The 15,812-nt window shown below is 40.0% G+C and overlaps 1 pseudogene; it reads left to right on the plus strand.

Moving 5' to 3' along the window:
* Positions 1-710: 710 nt before the first annotated feature.
* On the plus strand, positions 711-4,709 carry LOC109384739 (mitochondrial import receptor subunit TOM5 homolog pseudogene; annotated as a pseudogene).
* The last annotated feature ends 11,103 nt before the right edge of the window (positions 4,710-15,812 follow it).

The following is a 15,812-nucleotide window of genomic DNA, read 5'->3' on the forward strand; positions in this document are numbered from 1 at the left end:
ATTATTTGATATAAATACTCAATTTGACCTGTATCTAGTATACTGGTACCTGAATCTTATAAATGAGGTTCTGGAATGTCATACTGGCCTGCATGTTCGATTCTATAAAAGGTGTTTGGGAATTGAAATTCTGGCTCATTTCCCACTAAATTCACACTGGTTGTACATCATTTTCTAAAATTGAGCAGGCCTGATTTCTGATGTCTGCAAATGGTTCGTATTTACACAAGGGCTGAGAAGATTGCTGAAATGATTGTACCCTGGGAAAGCTTTATGAGAAAGGCGATTTACGAGAAGAGTTTGATGAAGCAGAAGGACAGACAGGTGGAAAGGAGAGGTAGAGGGTGGGGGAGTTTGGAGAGGAGTAGAGGGCTTGACATTGCAAGAATAGGTGTCAAGCGACGAGGAGGAGTAAGTGGAATTTAATGTCTAGAACAGAGAGCCTAGTCTATATAGTTAGGTGAAGGGATGCCATGGAAGGGTCAGTTGGTAACTCGCCTTAACTCATGATTAGGAGCTCTAATTTAAAGCAGTAGAAAATTAGCAATTTGAATTTGGGGAGTGATTGAGTGGTAGCTGGTGGTAAGTTTCTGAGGGAGGAATTATGTTTTTAAAAAAGACATGAGAAAGAGGATTTTTAGTCTCTATAAGAGAATCTGGAAACCGAGAAGAGCAAAGCACAACAGCTGACCCTAGTGAGGCAGACCACAATGTTTCATATCAAGGGCCTTGCATGAAAGCTGGACCCCATAAGATAAAATGGAAGATGTGCAAATGTGATCTTCTCCATATGGAACTTCCTCATCTACATGGCCCTGCTACGAGTCACTCCTTTTATCTTAAAGAAATTGGACAGGGCTGGCCGAGTGGCTCAGTTGGTTAACAGTTGGCTTGGGAGCGTAAACTCTGAGCAGCAGGGCTGCCGGTTCAGTTCCCACATGAGGGCCAGTGATGCTGCGTCTTCTACAGTTAAGATAATGAACAACAGCTCAACCTGGAACTAGGCTGCCATGCGTCGCCGGCGACGGCATAGGCTGCCATGAGCTACCGTGAGTGGCTGGCAGCCAGTGTGAGTGGTTGGCAGCCACCGAGAACTGCCCTGAGCTGCTGTGAGCCGCCGTGAGCCGCTGTCCAATGGCCAGCAACTGACTGCCTCAGCTGGAAAGAGCACAATGATCATAATACCAACACGGGCCAGTGAAGCGACGTCCTCCACAACTAGATTGAAGTACAAAAAGGACAGCAACTTGTCTGTTCCCCTTCCCCGATTCCCCAATGCTGTTCCCCTCCCCCAATCCCCCAATTAAATCTTAAAAAAAAAAAAGAAAGAAAGAAATTGGACAGCATATAAAGATTGGACATCACATGTAAATGCATAATATGAAGAACCTGTTTACAGTTTCTACTCTGCACATGAATAGGCCCAGAAAGATGTAAGAGACTCTGATTGAATGGACATAAAACTTCTTCTACTTGTTAAGAACAAGTTTGGCTCTGGTAACTGACCTTCATAGCTAAAGTATAAAACTATTAACACATTGTGGACCAGTGATGCAGATTTGCATCTATATATTTAAATGCCCCGTGCTCAATGTGTTAAGTATAAAAGATGTTTTGTAACCTAGTATGCCCTTAATATCTGTGATATTCAGCCTCACAGGTTGAGGGACCTACAATGGAGGCCAAAGGGCCATGACTGGAGTCAGGTCAGTAGCAAGGGCAGGGTTGAAAGTATAGTATGAGAGAGCAACTACAGATTAGGCAAAGAAATGCTTTGGTTGAAGGGAAACCCAAAATTAACAAATCAGGAAAATGGGAGGAAAGTAATGCCATTGATGACAATGGAGGAAGTGCAAAGAAAGAGGGACTTTGTTGCAGTAAAAAAGAATGATCTCTGGGTGTAGAATGTGACATGTAACAACATTTTGAGAAGTAAAAGTTAGCAGAAAGTTGTGGTGAATAAAACATTTTGCTGATATCTAAAGACCATGTTTAAGTTATGTGTAGCTTATATAAAAGACTTCTCAGAAGGGTGTTTATTTGGGTGTTTACCTTACTGACAGCAGTTTGGCTCACAAACATGCCTTTAAGCAGCTGGTGGTTTCTTCCAGAGAATCAATTCCTTGGCCCTGGGAAGGCACACTTGGAGAATTGTATCGACTGCAGTATGAAGGCACAAGGGGCAAAACAAGTAGATGAAACTGGGAAAGCAGGGAGATTAAAGCAGAGTGAGTGTATGTACCACTGAGGTTTCGATTTAACTCAGTAAGAACTGGAGAATCACTGGGGCTCTTTCAAGCCAAGGAATGACATGGTCAAGTGTACATGTTAGAAAAACCCAACTCGCAGCAGAAAGGATAGCAGGTTAAAGAGGAGAAGACCCTACAAGTGAGACCATGGCCTAGAAGGGAGTTATTCAAAGAATGACCAGGAATCCCATTTGCTAGAAAATATTTATGAGGATGCCTAAATTGGGACAACTAAACAACATGGGCTAAATTCCCATGACTTTTACACTTAACAGTTCTATGATATCTATTATACAGCTAGAATACTGAGGGTCATAAAACAGCTAGGGGTTAATTTGTTCCAGAAGTTGGAAAGAAGAAAGCAATAAGCATTTGAGTGAACAGGACCTTAAATGGAAAAGGGATAAAGAGTATTTTGGCTAAGACGTAAATTATGGAGATTGCCTGTATCGGTCAGAGTTTAGTCAGAGAGATAGAACTAGTAGGATATGTTTGTATATACAAAGAGATTGCTTTCCACAATTGTGGGGAATGTCTAAGGAAACCCCAAATCCACAGGACAGTCAGTCAGGGAAGATAATTAACCAGCTAGAAACCCATGAACCTGAGCTTGAGATGAAGCCTTAGGAAAGGCCTAGTCATTCCTTAATGGCTTCTACTTGACTGTGTCAGACCCAATCAGAATGATGTCCCTTTTGTGATTAACTCAAAATTACCATATTTCTCCATGCATAAGATGCACCCTTTTTTGAAAAATTTGGGGTCTAAAAACTGAGTGAGTCTTATACAGTGGTTGTAGATTTCAAATGCCATAGATGGAACTGAGGACGAGATAATATATGAAGACAGTGATTCGTCATCAGACACAGATGAGGACAAGCTAATGGTTGGGAGTTTTGGCAGTGATGAGGACTTGTATAAATTTTATGATGAATAAAACTTGAGTTGAATAACTTTATGTAGTAAATTTTTTTTCCAAATTTCGGGCTCCAAAATTAAGGTGTGTCTTATACATGGGAGTGTCTTATACATGGGGAGATATGGTAACTGACTTGGGGCTTTAATTATGTCTGCATAATCCCTTCATAGCAACACCTAGATTAGTAGTTAATTGAATAGTTGGGAGATGATGTGTGTATACTGTAAAATAGCCACTCTTCTTTCATCCTCTAACTCTCATGGAAGAATATCCTTGTGGCCCACCCTATCCAGAAATGAACTAGAATGGGAACTCTGGGAATATGGTTCAGATTGACTACATTGACAGATCCCAAAGCCATCACATTGCCATTCTAAGACAATTTTTTAGGTAGAGAACACTATTCTGAAAATTCTGAGAGCTGAAAGTACACATTTTATTCCCTCTGGTTTTAATAGTTATGAGGCTTAACTTAATCCATATGGTATTGTAGGTCTTTACTACTATTAAATGAGAATGCCTTATTTCAGAAAATATGAATATTTTGATACATTTTCTTTTGTATTAAATAATATATATATATTCAATTTAATAAAGTATTTATATTTTAAATTTTTAATTTAATTTCAATTTAACAAAGGTTTATAATTCAAAAAGGGATTCTCTTATTATAGGACCAAATTTCAAATCAGGACACCTAATTTTCCAAGGAAAATTCAAAAGACTTCTTTTTTCTCCCATGGCTTAGCTTCTAGTTAGCTTAGTCATTTGGCTAAATTATTTACCCCAAAACCCATATGTGAGTTTTCTCATGGGTAATATGAGGTGACTGGCTAGATGTACTCCAGTGCCTGTCAAGATTTAGAAGTCTATTGGCAGTATTCATAAGACAAAGTGTAAATTATTTCTTAAACTATCTGAATTATTGACTAAACTACTTATATAGAAATCCACTCAAATGATCCAGTATATCCTACTAAATTAGCAACACTTTCTATTGTTTTTATGTCCATAACTTTCTAGGAATTTGTATTTTACCATGGACCCATGACTTCATACAAGTTAATGGTAGGGCAGTCTCAAAACGCTTTAGACTTCCCCCAGTGGGAAATTTGAACTAGAGAGGATTCTCTATATGGAGATTGAGCTGATAGTCACTATGCATCATATAACTAACACCTAAATAATAGGAGAAACACATTGTGGCTCTTCCTAAGTTCTAACCTACTGTATATCACAGATTAGATAACTGCTTCCCAGCCAGACTTGAAAAATATTTACTGTTTATTGTAGTCAAGTTTTGGGCTGGCCCTTTCCTGATTTGCTTCCAGGATCTCAGCAATATAAATTAGTATTATTTCCCTAGAGAGAATAAAGATGTCTGGAAGGAACTTCACAGCTTATATTTTGGTTCCCATGAATCAGTTAGTTTTTTGTTTTTTTTTTCCCCAGGAAGCTATCCATCAGGGGGTGTGATCATCACCATGATCCTGGGACAAGCTTCCAGGACAGGCCTTGGTGAGAACAGTTCAAAGATTTGAGTATTCAGAGAGAAAAATTATATCAAACTATTGTCTTCACTTTTGATGAGAAGAAAGATGAATGAGACCAAAATAATGGCACATTCTTTTTTTTTCAACCTCATCCTGTTTATTTTTTTATAATGAAAATGAATGTAAAATACCAAGTCAGAAACGTATTGAAGATCTCAAAAGACTAAGACAAGTTAAACAAAAAGACAGAAAACATGAGTTTGCTGAAAGATGAGAGAGGAAGAAGAAAAAGAAAGGAGGAAGAAGAGGAGGAAGGCATCTCGGCTAATGTCTGAAGGAGTACACACCCAGTTACCTCCATCTATATTGCTACCCTCAAGTGGATTGGACTTTTTATTAAAGAGTTGGAAATATAACAAGCAGTCCTTATACATCTCTAAAGCAATTCATTCATTCAACAAATATTTATTGATAGGAGCTAGGGAAATCGCAGTGAGCCAAGAAAGATCTTTTGTGGTTGACTCTCCTACTGTGTGTTTTCTCAGGCCTGTGGTGTATAATCTAAGTAGAAATAGATATTTGACATCAGAGATATGTTGACCCCCTAGAAAATCAAAAGATTAACTAAAAGGAAGCACAAAACCCTATTTCTCTGATGCTTCTATGTTTTTATTTTCATAGAAGTAAGTTATGGTTATCACTCCTTTCTAGACATTACCAGAAGGACATTATATGGTATGTTCAAAATTATGCTTGTCTAAAAAAAGAAAAGACTCTTAATATAACAAACAAACAAACAAAAATCCAGTAGTGCTATGACTTTCCCAATGTCAAAATATGACCATCAATAATTTCCCTTTGGCCTTCAGAAATTAGTTTGTTTAAAAGTTTAGAATTAATTAACATTAATTAAGAAGACTTGTTTTTTAAATATATAGACTTAAGTATTTACAGGTGAAATAATGTGATGTTTGGAATTTTCTACAAAATAATCTGGGGAAGGGAAAGTGCATGAGAATATCGATGAAACAGGGTTAGCCAGAAGTTGATAATTATGAAAGCTGGGTGATGGGTAAATGGTGTTTCTTGTAGTATTCTGTCTACTTTATATATGTTTGAAAATGTAGTAAAATACTTTTTAAACTACCACATATTACATAATAAATAGTACATTACATGGCTTTGAATGTTTAGAATCAGAATGAAAATGGCAGATAACTTCAATCTACAGAATAAGAACACTCCCTGCTACAATGGTCTCTCCACAGTGTTTCCAACCCTCTGAATAAATATGTCAGTGCTATTTTAAGAATCAAATCAATGGTCTTTATAACAATATTTCATATGTGATTGCCATGAGAGTGAAGTTCTTGAAAAAAACACACTAATTAACTAAGAAAAAAGAAAAAGAGAGAAAAGAAAAATGTGTAACATCTTGGGTGTTAATTTGGGAAGAAAATAAACAAAAGTGTTTCAAGAGCCAAACTGAACATTTGGTGTCCATGAAGAAATGAAAATACTCTGTGAATTGAGATCGGAAATTCAAGACAAACAATATTATTTTCCAAATGGAAAATCAGGACTGTGAGTTGTTACAATGCATGTTTTCTAAGTGCTTACTTGGTGCACTCAGACCATATGTTTAATAAAAGTATTTATGTCAAATGACTCCAGAGACACAGATGTATAAAGAACTGTGGCTTATGAGACAGTGTTGACACAATAAAAAAAAATAGCTGATTGGAAAATTTAAATTATAATCAATCTTGATGTTTTAAAACATGTGGACTTCTGGTACTTCTTGTACTGGTATTTTTTGGATGGATGCCTACTGTGTTCCAGGCCCTGTTTTAGGAGCTGGAGAAACCAGAAACAAAATAAGCAAATCTCCCCACCTTGGGAAGCTTATACTCTAATAGAAAAGTTCAACAATAAACATAATAAAAATTAGAGACCTAAGTGTTGAGAAACAAAATAAAGCAGAAATAGGCAATGTGGATTACAGGAGTTGAGGAAAGGGCATTGTCATTGTTTTAAAGGATTCTCAGAAAAAAATATCTGAGTGAAGAAGAATCTGTCTAGTTCTGAGGAAGCAAACCACAGAGACATCTGGGGGAATAGGATTCCAGGTGGTGACCAGGTGCAAAGGCCCTGAAGTGGGAGCATACCTGGGGTGCTAGAGAAACACCAAGGAGGCCAGTGCGTCTGTATCAGGGTGAACATGGGGGGAGGTGGTCGACGAGGGGCTATCAGACGGGACACAGGTCTGACAAGACGTCTCCACTCCCGTGGGAATCTCTGTAGCAAAGTCTGCCCCTTAGAGGAGTTCTGGGTTAGTCAAAACTGGTGAAGCTCCCGTGCCACTGCCTCCGTCACTGGTGGGTCCCCGTGAGAAAGACTGACCTTTCTGGAAAGCTGAGATGGACTGTGATGAACTCATCAGTGGGAGGCTGTCAGTGCAACCCATTCCCCACTGCTGGGCAGTGAAGTCTTACTGGAAGAGGAATCTGAGTAGCTCACGTACTTTCAGACACAAGCAGAACCTCTTTTCAGTAAATAAAGTGTCCAAACTAACAGAAATGTCTCCAAACTCAGTTCACACTTAAAGCTTTACCCCTTGGCGAAGGCCTGCTTCAGGCTTGGAAACCTGCAGGGGAGAAGGTGAACAAGTATGGTTGGCTATTCTCCCCCTTTCTCGCCTCTGCCCCCACTTAATGAGTCTAGCCCAGGGAGAGATGGGATTAGAAAAAAGAAGGTTCCATCCAAGGTGGAACTGGGGCCCTCTGGGCCCAGTGAAAGTTCATAACTGACTGTCTCAGAGGCAGGGCCAGGGCTAGGGAGAGGAGAGTGAGGCACTTGCCTCAGGCACAATATTTAAAGGGGTGCCAAAAAACCCAATAATCAAAATAAATACTCTCTTAATGGAATACTTTATATGTGAAATATAAATCTTTGTATAATATATTATAAATATATATTTATATAAATATAATACAAATATTTTATATATAGGCAAACTTAGAAATTGGTGAGTCTGATAAAGGGAACACAGGAATTGGCTGTACTAGTCTTACAATTTTTCAACTGGTTTTAAATTATTTCAGAATAAACAGTTTAAAAGAAGTCTAAAGAGATTAAAAATGTGTCCTTTATAAATTGAATGTCAAAATGTATCAAAAGTGTGCTCCAGATCTCCAGATCCAAGATGGCAGAGTAAACAAACACCTTGCCTGCTTCCTTTCACAAACACATTAAAATTACAGCAAAATTATAGAACAATCAACTTGGAGAACCACCTGAAGTTTGGCTGAACAGAAGTTTTACAACTAAGGATATAAAGAAGCTACACTGAGACTGGTAGGAGGGGCAGAGACATGAACCTGGCTATTCCCAAACTTCTGTGTGGCAGTTGAAAATAAGGAGGGATACCTCAGCCTTAGAGGTTTCCCTCAAAGGAGCAAAGGACCCTGGCGCCACTCCAGGCTCTGAAGTCCACTGTACTGGTGTCAGAAAGAGGAGTCCTCACAACATCAGGCTGGGAAAAACAGCAGGGATCCCACCCATCCAGGTGGGATGGAAGGCTGCAAGAAACCCAGACGTCCTCTTAAAGGGCCTGCACACAGACTCGCTTGCTTGCAGGCACTCACCTTGAGCTCCAGTGGAGGGATGGTGACTCCGGAGGCATCACATGCATGTGGGGAGCAGGCTGAGGTGTGGCTTTGAGGCCAGGGTTGGAGGACAGTCATTTTCCTTGTTGGGGTCTTTCTTCTGTGCAGCTGGCAGGTGGGCACCATCTTAACTGCATTGTGCCTGCCCCCTATGCTTACTGCCAAACCTGAATCTGATTGGTCTGGTGAGCTCTGGAGCTCCACCCTGCTGGCTCACTGGGACCCTGCCCCACCCAACTACCTCAATGCTGGTGGCACTTTCTCTGCAAACAGCCAGCCCCACCCACATTGCACTTTTTCTTGGAAAACTCAGTGTCCATGGGCCCCAAATAGGTGACAACTGGCCTTATAGTGTGCTCTGAGCCTTTTTCTGAGTAGCTCTAGGCTCAGCACTGGCACCAAATCAGAATCTACTTTAACCTGGTGACCACAACTCTTCTGTCTCCTGAGAACCTGCCTCACCCACCTCGCAAAACACGTGAGACTTTATCAGCAGCTTAATTTAAGGTGGCCAGCAGGCCTCAGGCTGTCTTGGCGTTTTGTGGAGCTACCCCAGGCCCGATACTTGTGGTAGCCGACCTTGGTTAGAACCATGGCCTCTCCCACGAGCCTCCAGGTTTAGCACAGGCAGCGGAAAAACTGCGGATCGCTTTGTAGCTCCGACCAGGTAGTCCCCAGCTGCTCACAGGCAGTGGATGACCTGGTCCTGTACTGGAACCCCTTCCAAGAGGCCCCAGAACCAACATACTTGGAGGTTGGCTTCAGACCACAGCAGATCACCGCCTATAAAGCCCCACAAACGGCACACCCTAAGGGCAGTCTCAACAGGCACCAGAGTCCACTGGGGTCACCTGCTTTTACAGCCAGCTTTGTCCCCAGCCTCTGGTAGTCCTCTCTAACACTCTACCTCCTGTACGTTTATAGATCAAATATTTTGTTTCCATTCACTTTAAAATACAAATATCCCCACATTCCTTGACTTTGCCAATTCCAAAGACAGGCCTCCCCAGCTCAGCCACCATACACATACTGCTGTTGATGACTTCACAGCCAAGGTCTCCAAATTCAAACCTCTCCTTTGTCGACAGTTACCTGTCCTTTGCCTTGCACCTCCACCCCAACACACACACACACACACACACACACACACACACACACACACGCACACTCATGCACACACACACGCACACTCACACTCACGCACACTCACACAAACACACACCCCAGGAGGGAACACTTGGCCCCTGACTTCCCTGACTAAATCGAAGTCATCTCTTCATTCCTCTTTGCAGGAGGAAGTTTTTAGTGACTTCATGCATTCATTGCCTTTTTTTTTTTCTGTTTCAAAGATGAAGTGTATTTAAGTCTTCTCATAACCCTTTAAAAAAGTAAACCCATTCCTTTTGTATCTCCTCACAACTTCTCCAAGATCTAGTTTGTTGTTGTTTTTTTAATTTTCTTCCTGGCATCTTCATTTTTTCCCTCTCTCTTTACTCCTTTCTTCGGGTCTCTAAATTTAATAAAAATTCTTTTCTCCTTTGGCACAAAGATAGCATTCTTTAACCACACTGCCGCCTCAAGCACCTGCCCTGTTCCTCCTGTCACCACCGAACTTCTGTGAGAACAGCCAGTGTTCACTAACCCTCACTCCTGCCTTTTCACCCCCACCTCTGCCTCTGTGCTGTAGGGTTTTCTTCTAACGGCTGGGCTCATTTGATCTGTATATTCAGTGGCTTCTTGCTTTCCTCTGACCAAAAGTTTTATGCTAAGCTCCCTACTTTCTTGATAATGTCCTCCTTTCCTAAGGCTTCTAACATTATCTCTATTTATGCCATTGTCAAATTACATCTCTACCCCTGAATTCTCTTCATAGGACACAGACAAGACTCACACATAACCAAAGCGTATGGCTAATGTGTGAAATCCATGAATTGAAGGAGGTGACAGGTGGTCCCAGAAGACAGATGACAGGTGTGTGATTACGGCCCTCAGAGTGACAGAGGTGTTAGGGAGACCATGACCACCTCCCCACCCCTATCTTGGCTCCCCCCTGACTCCTGTTTCCTGCCACATCTCTTACGCTGCACTCTCATTCTTTTCTTCACTGCGTCACTCTCTCTCACAGTCTGGGTTTAGAAACTGCTTCAGATACCTTTTGTACACCTTCCCAATCTTCTTGGCCTTGTCTCTTCTCCCGGTCACTATTACGACAACCAGTTCCACACGACTTGGACTAACTCCAGAGAGGTGCAGAGAAAGCTGGTGCCACCACATGGGACGCCTGTGGGGAATTGCCAGCGCTGCACTAAGGCAAAATGAAGTATGGAAGAGGAAACGACCCATGGGACGATTGTCGACCTCAAGGATGGCAACTGGTAGATAAAAGCTTTCTGTTGCCTTCCCCAACATGGACAACTGGGAGTCACATTTTTATAAGGCTTCTCAGAAGGTCCTATAGGATTGAGCATCAGTTTATCCTCAATGGGGGCCAACTGATAAAACATCTGTACTGGCTTCCTCTCCTTCCCATTTTCATTCCTCCTGTTCCTCACTCCTACTCCCTGCAATCACATTCCCAAATAAACAGTCCACATATAAGTCTTTGTTTCTTTGTTTCAGTCTCTGCTTTGGGGAAATCCAAGCTAAGATTTGGAACAACAGTTATTCATATCGTGTAGCATATAATACCTATTATGGTAAGTATGGATTACAGTGAAAGCACATAGGGAAGGCACCAAAACTACACACGGAGAATTGGAGAAGGCTTCCTGAAAGAAGTAACGTCTATGCTGAGATTAAAGATGAGTGACCAGAGAAAATGGGAGGGAAACAAAGGGGATAGTGAATTTACAAAAGAAAAAAAGAATGTGTAAAGGCCTGCGGGAGATAAGAACATGATACACTTTTATTAATGGTGTCGCAATAATTCCAGTGATCCAAGTTCAAAAAATCTCACTGTGACACTGAATTCTTCCTCTCTCCAGGATCCTGAATTCTGTCAATCAGCAGTTTTGACTCCCCATGTTACATGTACTATCTTTCCATCTCAGGGAACACCCTCAGCTCAGGCCCTCATTCTCTCCTCTTTGACCATTGCTACAGGCTCCTAACCAGAATCTCATGTTCCTGCACCAATTCATCTGACTCTGTATGGTCAGAACAATATTCCTAAAACTCTGACCAGGCCTCTTCCCTATGCAAACATCTTCAGTGATGCCCAAGTTAACACTGTTCTCTCCAATTTTAACCTCTCTTCCTCCTTACCCATCTTACGTATTGACTTAGACGCCTATTTATCTGCTGTGTCCTGTACCTTCCACCTTTTGTGCCTTTGCTTAAGCTTTACAATTTCCCACCTTATAAACAATTTTTTTAAGAGGTAATCTCTCTACATGCAATAAATCAACCATTTATAGAAGGCTACACACACGGGAAATCAACGTCTCCCTTCTACTCCCAACCTTCAGATATATACAGTTCCCTTCCCCAGAGTTGCCCCCCACCCCCACCAGCTTCCTGTATATCCTTCCAGGTCTAGTTTTTTCCTATACAAGCATATAGATTATGTAGTATATAAGGCATGCACATTTTTAAATTATTTTATATAACACTTTATGCATGTGTGTGTGTGTGTGTGTGTGTGTGTGTGTATACACACACACAACACTTTTATGAACCTTGGCTTTTCTCTCAACAATATACTTTGGACATTGTTCTTTCCTCTTTTAAACTATTTAACCTATTCCATTCTATTGTTATATCATAGCTTTTGAAACAGTCACCTGAAGATGATTACTTAAGTTTTCCCAGTCTTTTTGTTATAAAAATAATGTTGCAATGATTATCATTGTATCTATATCACTTTGCACATGAGCTGAATATTTGACCAATAATTCAGTAGCAAGGAAGAATTACATTTGAGGTGTTATTCAGGATTTATGTTTCGCTGAGACATCATAAGCTTTTAAGTTCTCACTATACAGCATTCTCTTTAGTTTTTTATTTCTTCTTCTGTATATGCCTGACACATAGAACTCATTATTTAAATCCTAAAATAGTTTTGACAGATACAAACAAGTTAAATGTCCTTGGCAAATGTCTCTTATACAATTTTTTTTTTTTGTGAGGACACACTATAAAGTTCAGCATAAAATCAATGAAAGAAAGAAACAAAGAGAAAACACCAAGTATGACTCCAAGGTGTTTCTGTTGAGTGGTTCTTCTGGGACAGAACAACTGTATGTAGTTTCCTGAGTGTAACTTTTCACTTTTAAGACAATAGAAGCACATGAAAACAATTACACAGAAAAAAAAATCAAGAAACGTTGAAAGAATTTTTAGGATAACATAATGCAGCAAAAAACACAAGTTTAGAAACATCTTTGAAATTCAAACTAGATTTCCTGGGTTATTTTGGAATGGATGAGGGCAGATGGTAAGAACCACACACGTGACACACCAACAAATCCCCTAATTCTGTTGATGTTTTGTAAGTGAGAGGGGTGTGTGTGTGTGTGTGTGTGTGTGTGTGTGTGTGTGTGTGTGTGTGTGTGTGTGTGTGTGTTTTAAGAATACAGTGTTCAAGAATAAATGTCAGGCAAACCACTTATAAACAAATCTCTCAAGTTTCAATAATTTTCTGAAAAAAAAAATCTTAATGTCATCTCAGAATCTCAAAATCCCCAAGAACAGGTTAATTAGCTGAAGGTTGACCTCAGAGGTTATGCATTAAGTCAAGTGTTTCAAATGCTCATTGTAAAGTGATAACAATGGATGTCTGAATGTCTTTTTGTACTCCTCTGGGTATTATTATCCCTTGGTAGGCTCTTCAAAAATGCAACCTCAGCAGAGGAAGCCTCACATTTGGGGGTCACTTAGTGATCTTTCTCCATTCTGAGACCATGCAAAGTAAAGTCAAATAGACTGCTGGGTTTCACCTGGAAGAAAAGCCCCACTGAAGCAGCATGGCTCTCCTGCCCTTCAGACGAATGAACATGGTTCAGTGGATTCACTCTACCCTGGTTACCTCAGACCTTCAACTTGAGCAGCAGTGACAGACTGGGAGAGCCCTTGAGTTCCTAGGTACCACAAGACATATAGTTTCTCAACTTGGGGTGAGGCTGGGTGCCTGTTTGCAGGTGAGCATATGCTTGTGGCATACCTCCTGGCACTCTTGGACTGAGACCCTTTCCCTGGATGGAAACAGACAGATTCCTGCCTTCATGTTGCTCCCTTATCATTTCCATCCTACCCTCACTTTGACTTTCTGTAACCTCTAACTTCAGCTCTCTCTAGTCTGACACACTGGACCAAATACCAGCTTTGTAATCAAACAGATTGCATCCTAACCTGGCTCTGCCACAGAAACAGTGTGTGACCCTGGGCATGTTATGTCACTATTTAGAAGAGTTATTTCCTATTTCCTCTATTCCTACCCCTAAACCAAAAAAAGGCCATGTTACTGCAAAAAAACTTGCATATTCATAAAGACAGTCCAAAATGTTATGTGAGATACTTATACAGAAGTTACCTATTGGAGGGGCATAGGAACTGAGCAATTTTGGCACAAAGATGGGAAGGATACTTTTTGATGCATGTTTAAACTTCTAGTTTTTGAACCATATAAATATATTATCTAGTCAAAAAAGTATAATAAGAAAAATAAAGAAGAAATACATCAATAGATAAAAATTACTTTATGCAAATAAAATCTGACTTTTCCACAGATAAAATATTATAATAGGTTTATTTTGTTTAATGTAGATTAGTTATGACAAGATTTTTTTATTGAAATGGCCATAAATATTAAATATAATGAGCTCTATTGTGTCCATATTATAACATAAGGTAATAAATAAAGAATGGTAGCATTTCAATTGCTCTTTTTTATTCCATCCAATGTGTAATAAAAATATTTTGAGTACAATGTCGACATTTATAAAGAAGTTTAAAGTTTATAAAGTGCTTCATACGCTCTCTCTAATTATGATCTTCCACCCAGGGCAGGCACAATTCTTCACTTCCCAGCTGAGGAAATGCGTTCTGACTTGTTCAAGATCACACAGCAAGCAAGTGGCAGAACTGGGATTTGAATCCAGTTCTCCTGACTCTGAAGGATGCCGTAATGTTTCCTCTAATTTCAGGGCAGAATTCATACATGAAATGTTTAAATTTAGCTTGAGAGACTAGAAAAGAAAAGTAAAACTTAAATGAGTCTTTTATTGACAGTACCATCATAATTGAAACTTGCTGTATTTTACACTTCACTGGTTCCGTTTCTCTATTCTTAGATCTCCAGTGTGTTGCCCACGAACACTTGACACCATCTCAGAATCCAAAGGGACGTATTTATAGTGTCTCCCTACTTTGAAAGGAGTTAAGAACAGAGAGGTAAAAATAGTTGGTCTGGAGAGAAAATGTAAATCAAATTTTCTCTTACTCTAAAGAGTGTGGCAAACTAGGATTGATATTGTAAATGGCAAGACGTGCTACATAGCATCCTGAAAAAAGATGATACCTAAATATTTAGTTTAATTTAAGGGAAATAGTAAATTTGATTTTTATATGTATAACATGAAAAAATGTGAAGAATGGAGAATTTCACTCTTTCTTTTCCCCACTCACACAAGCAATTTTCTTTTTTAGCAGTAACTAGAGAGAGCAAAAAATTTATTTATATTTTTTAACTATTTCATTTTGTCTTATCATCATATTTTGGTTGAGTATAACTGAGTTTTTTAATGACAAAACCCAGTTTAGTACAATCTAAGTGCAGGGATTAAACACACACACACACACACACACACACACACACACACACACACACATACAGAAATTATTCTATAATGTTGTTGGACTGAAAAATGAGAGTTATTATTACCTCACTGCTCTTAGAAGCTTTCTTTTTGAGCCTGATCCTTCTCTTTTGTCCTTGGTGTTTCTGTCTGTCTCCTCATTGTAAGATGAGCTTTATTTTTTTGGTTTCTTCGGGTTCCTGAAGCAGCAGTTATTTTTTTTCTGAGTCTGAGGCCCTTGCTTAGGTCTGGGCATTGTCAGTGGAGCATTGCCTTTCGCAGCTAGTTGTTGGCAGTGCCAGGGCGGGAATGTGGGCTCCCCGACAATGGGTGTGGGGCCCTTCCCTAACTGCACCATATGGCCTCTGAGGGCTCACATTTGATTTTCACTTAATGGAAATTCTTGTAGAAAATCATTGACAATAACATTAGCAGTAACCAGCTCTTTTAATTGTCAGAATAATCCCTGTCTGTTTTTGTGCAGATGTCTTGCTCCAGGGGCAGCTGTGACTGTGCGAACTCCTCATCAGGGATGTGGACACTGCCCAAATAGTAATCAGCACAGAAACCTTAGAAAACTACCAACAGATTACTGCTTCTGTCTGCCAGCACATTCAGTGCCAACCAGCCTGGGGTTTTTGTTTTGTTTTGTTTTCTACAAAATAGGTTGTGATTTAGGTTAAGTTTTT

This window comes from Hipposideros armiger, unplaced genomic scaffold (assembly GCF_001890085.2).
Source record: "Hipposideros armiger isolate ML-2016 unplaced genomic scaffold, ASM189008v1 scaffold_101, whole genome shotgun sequence".
In the NCBI taxonomy this organism is placed as follows: Eukaryota; Metazoa; Chordata; class Mammalia; order Chiroptera; family Hipposideridae; genus Hipposideros; species Hipposideros armiger.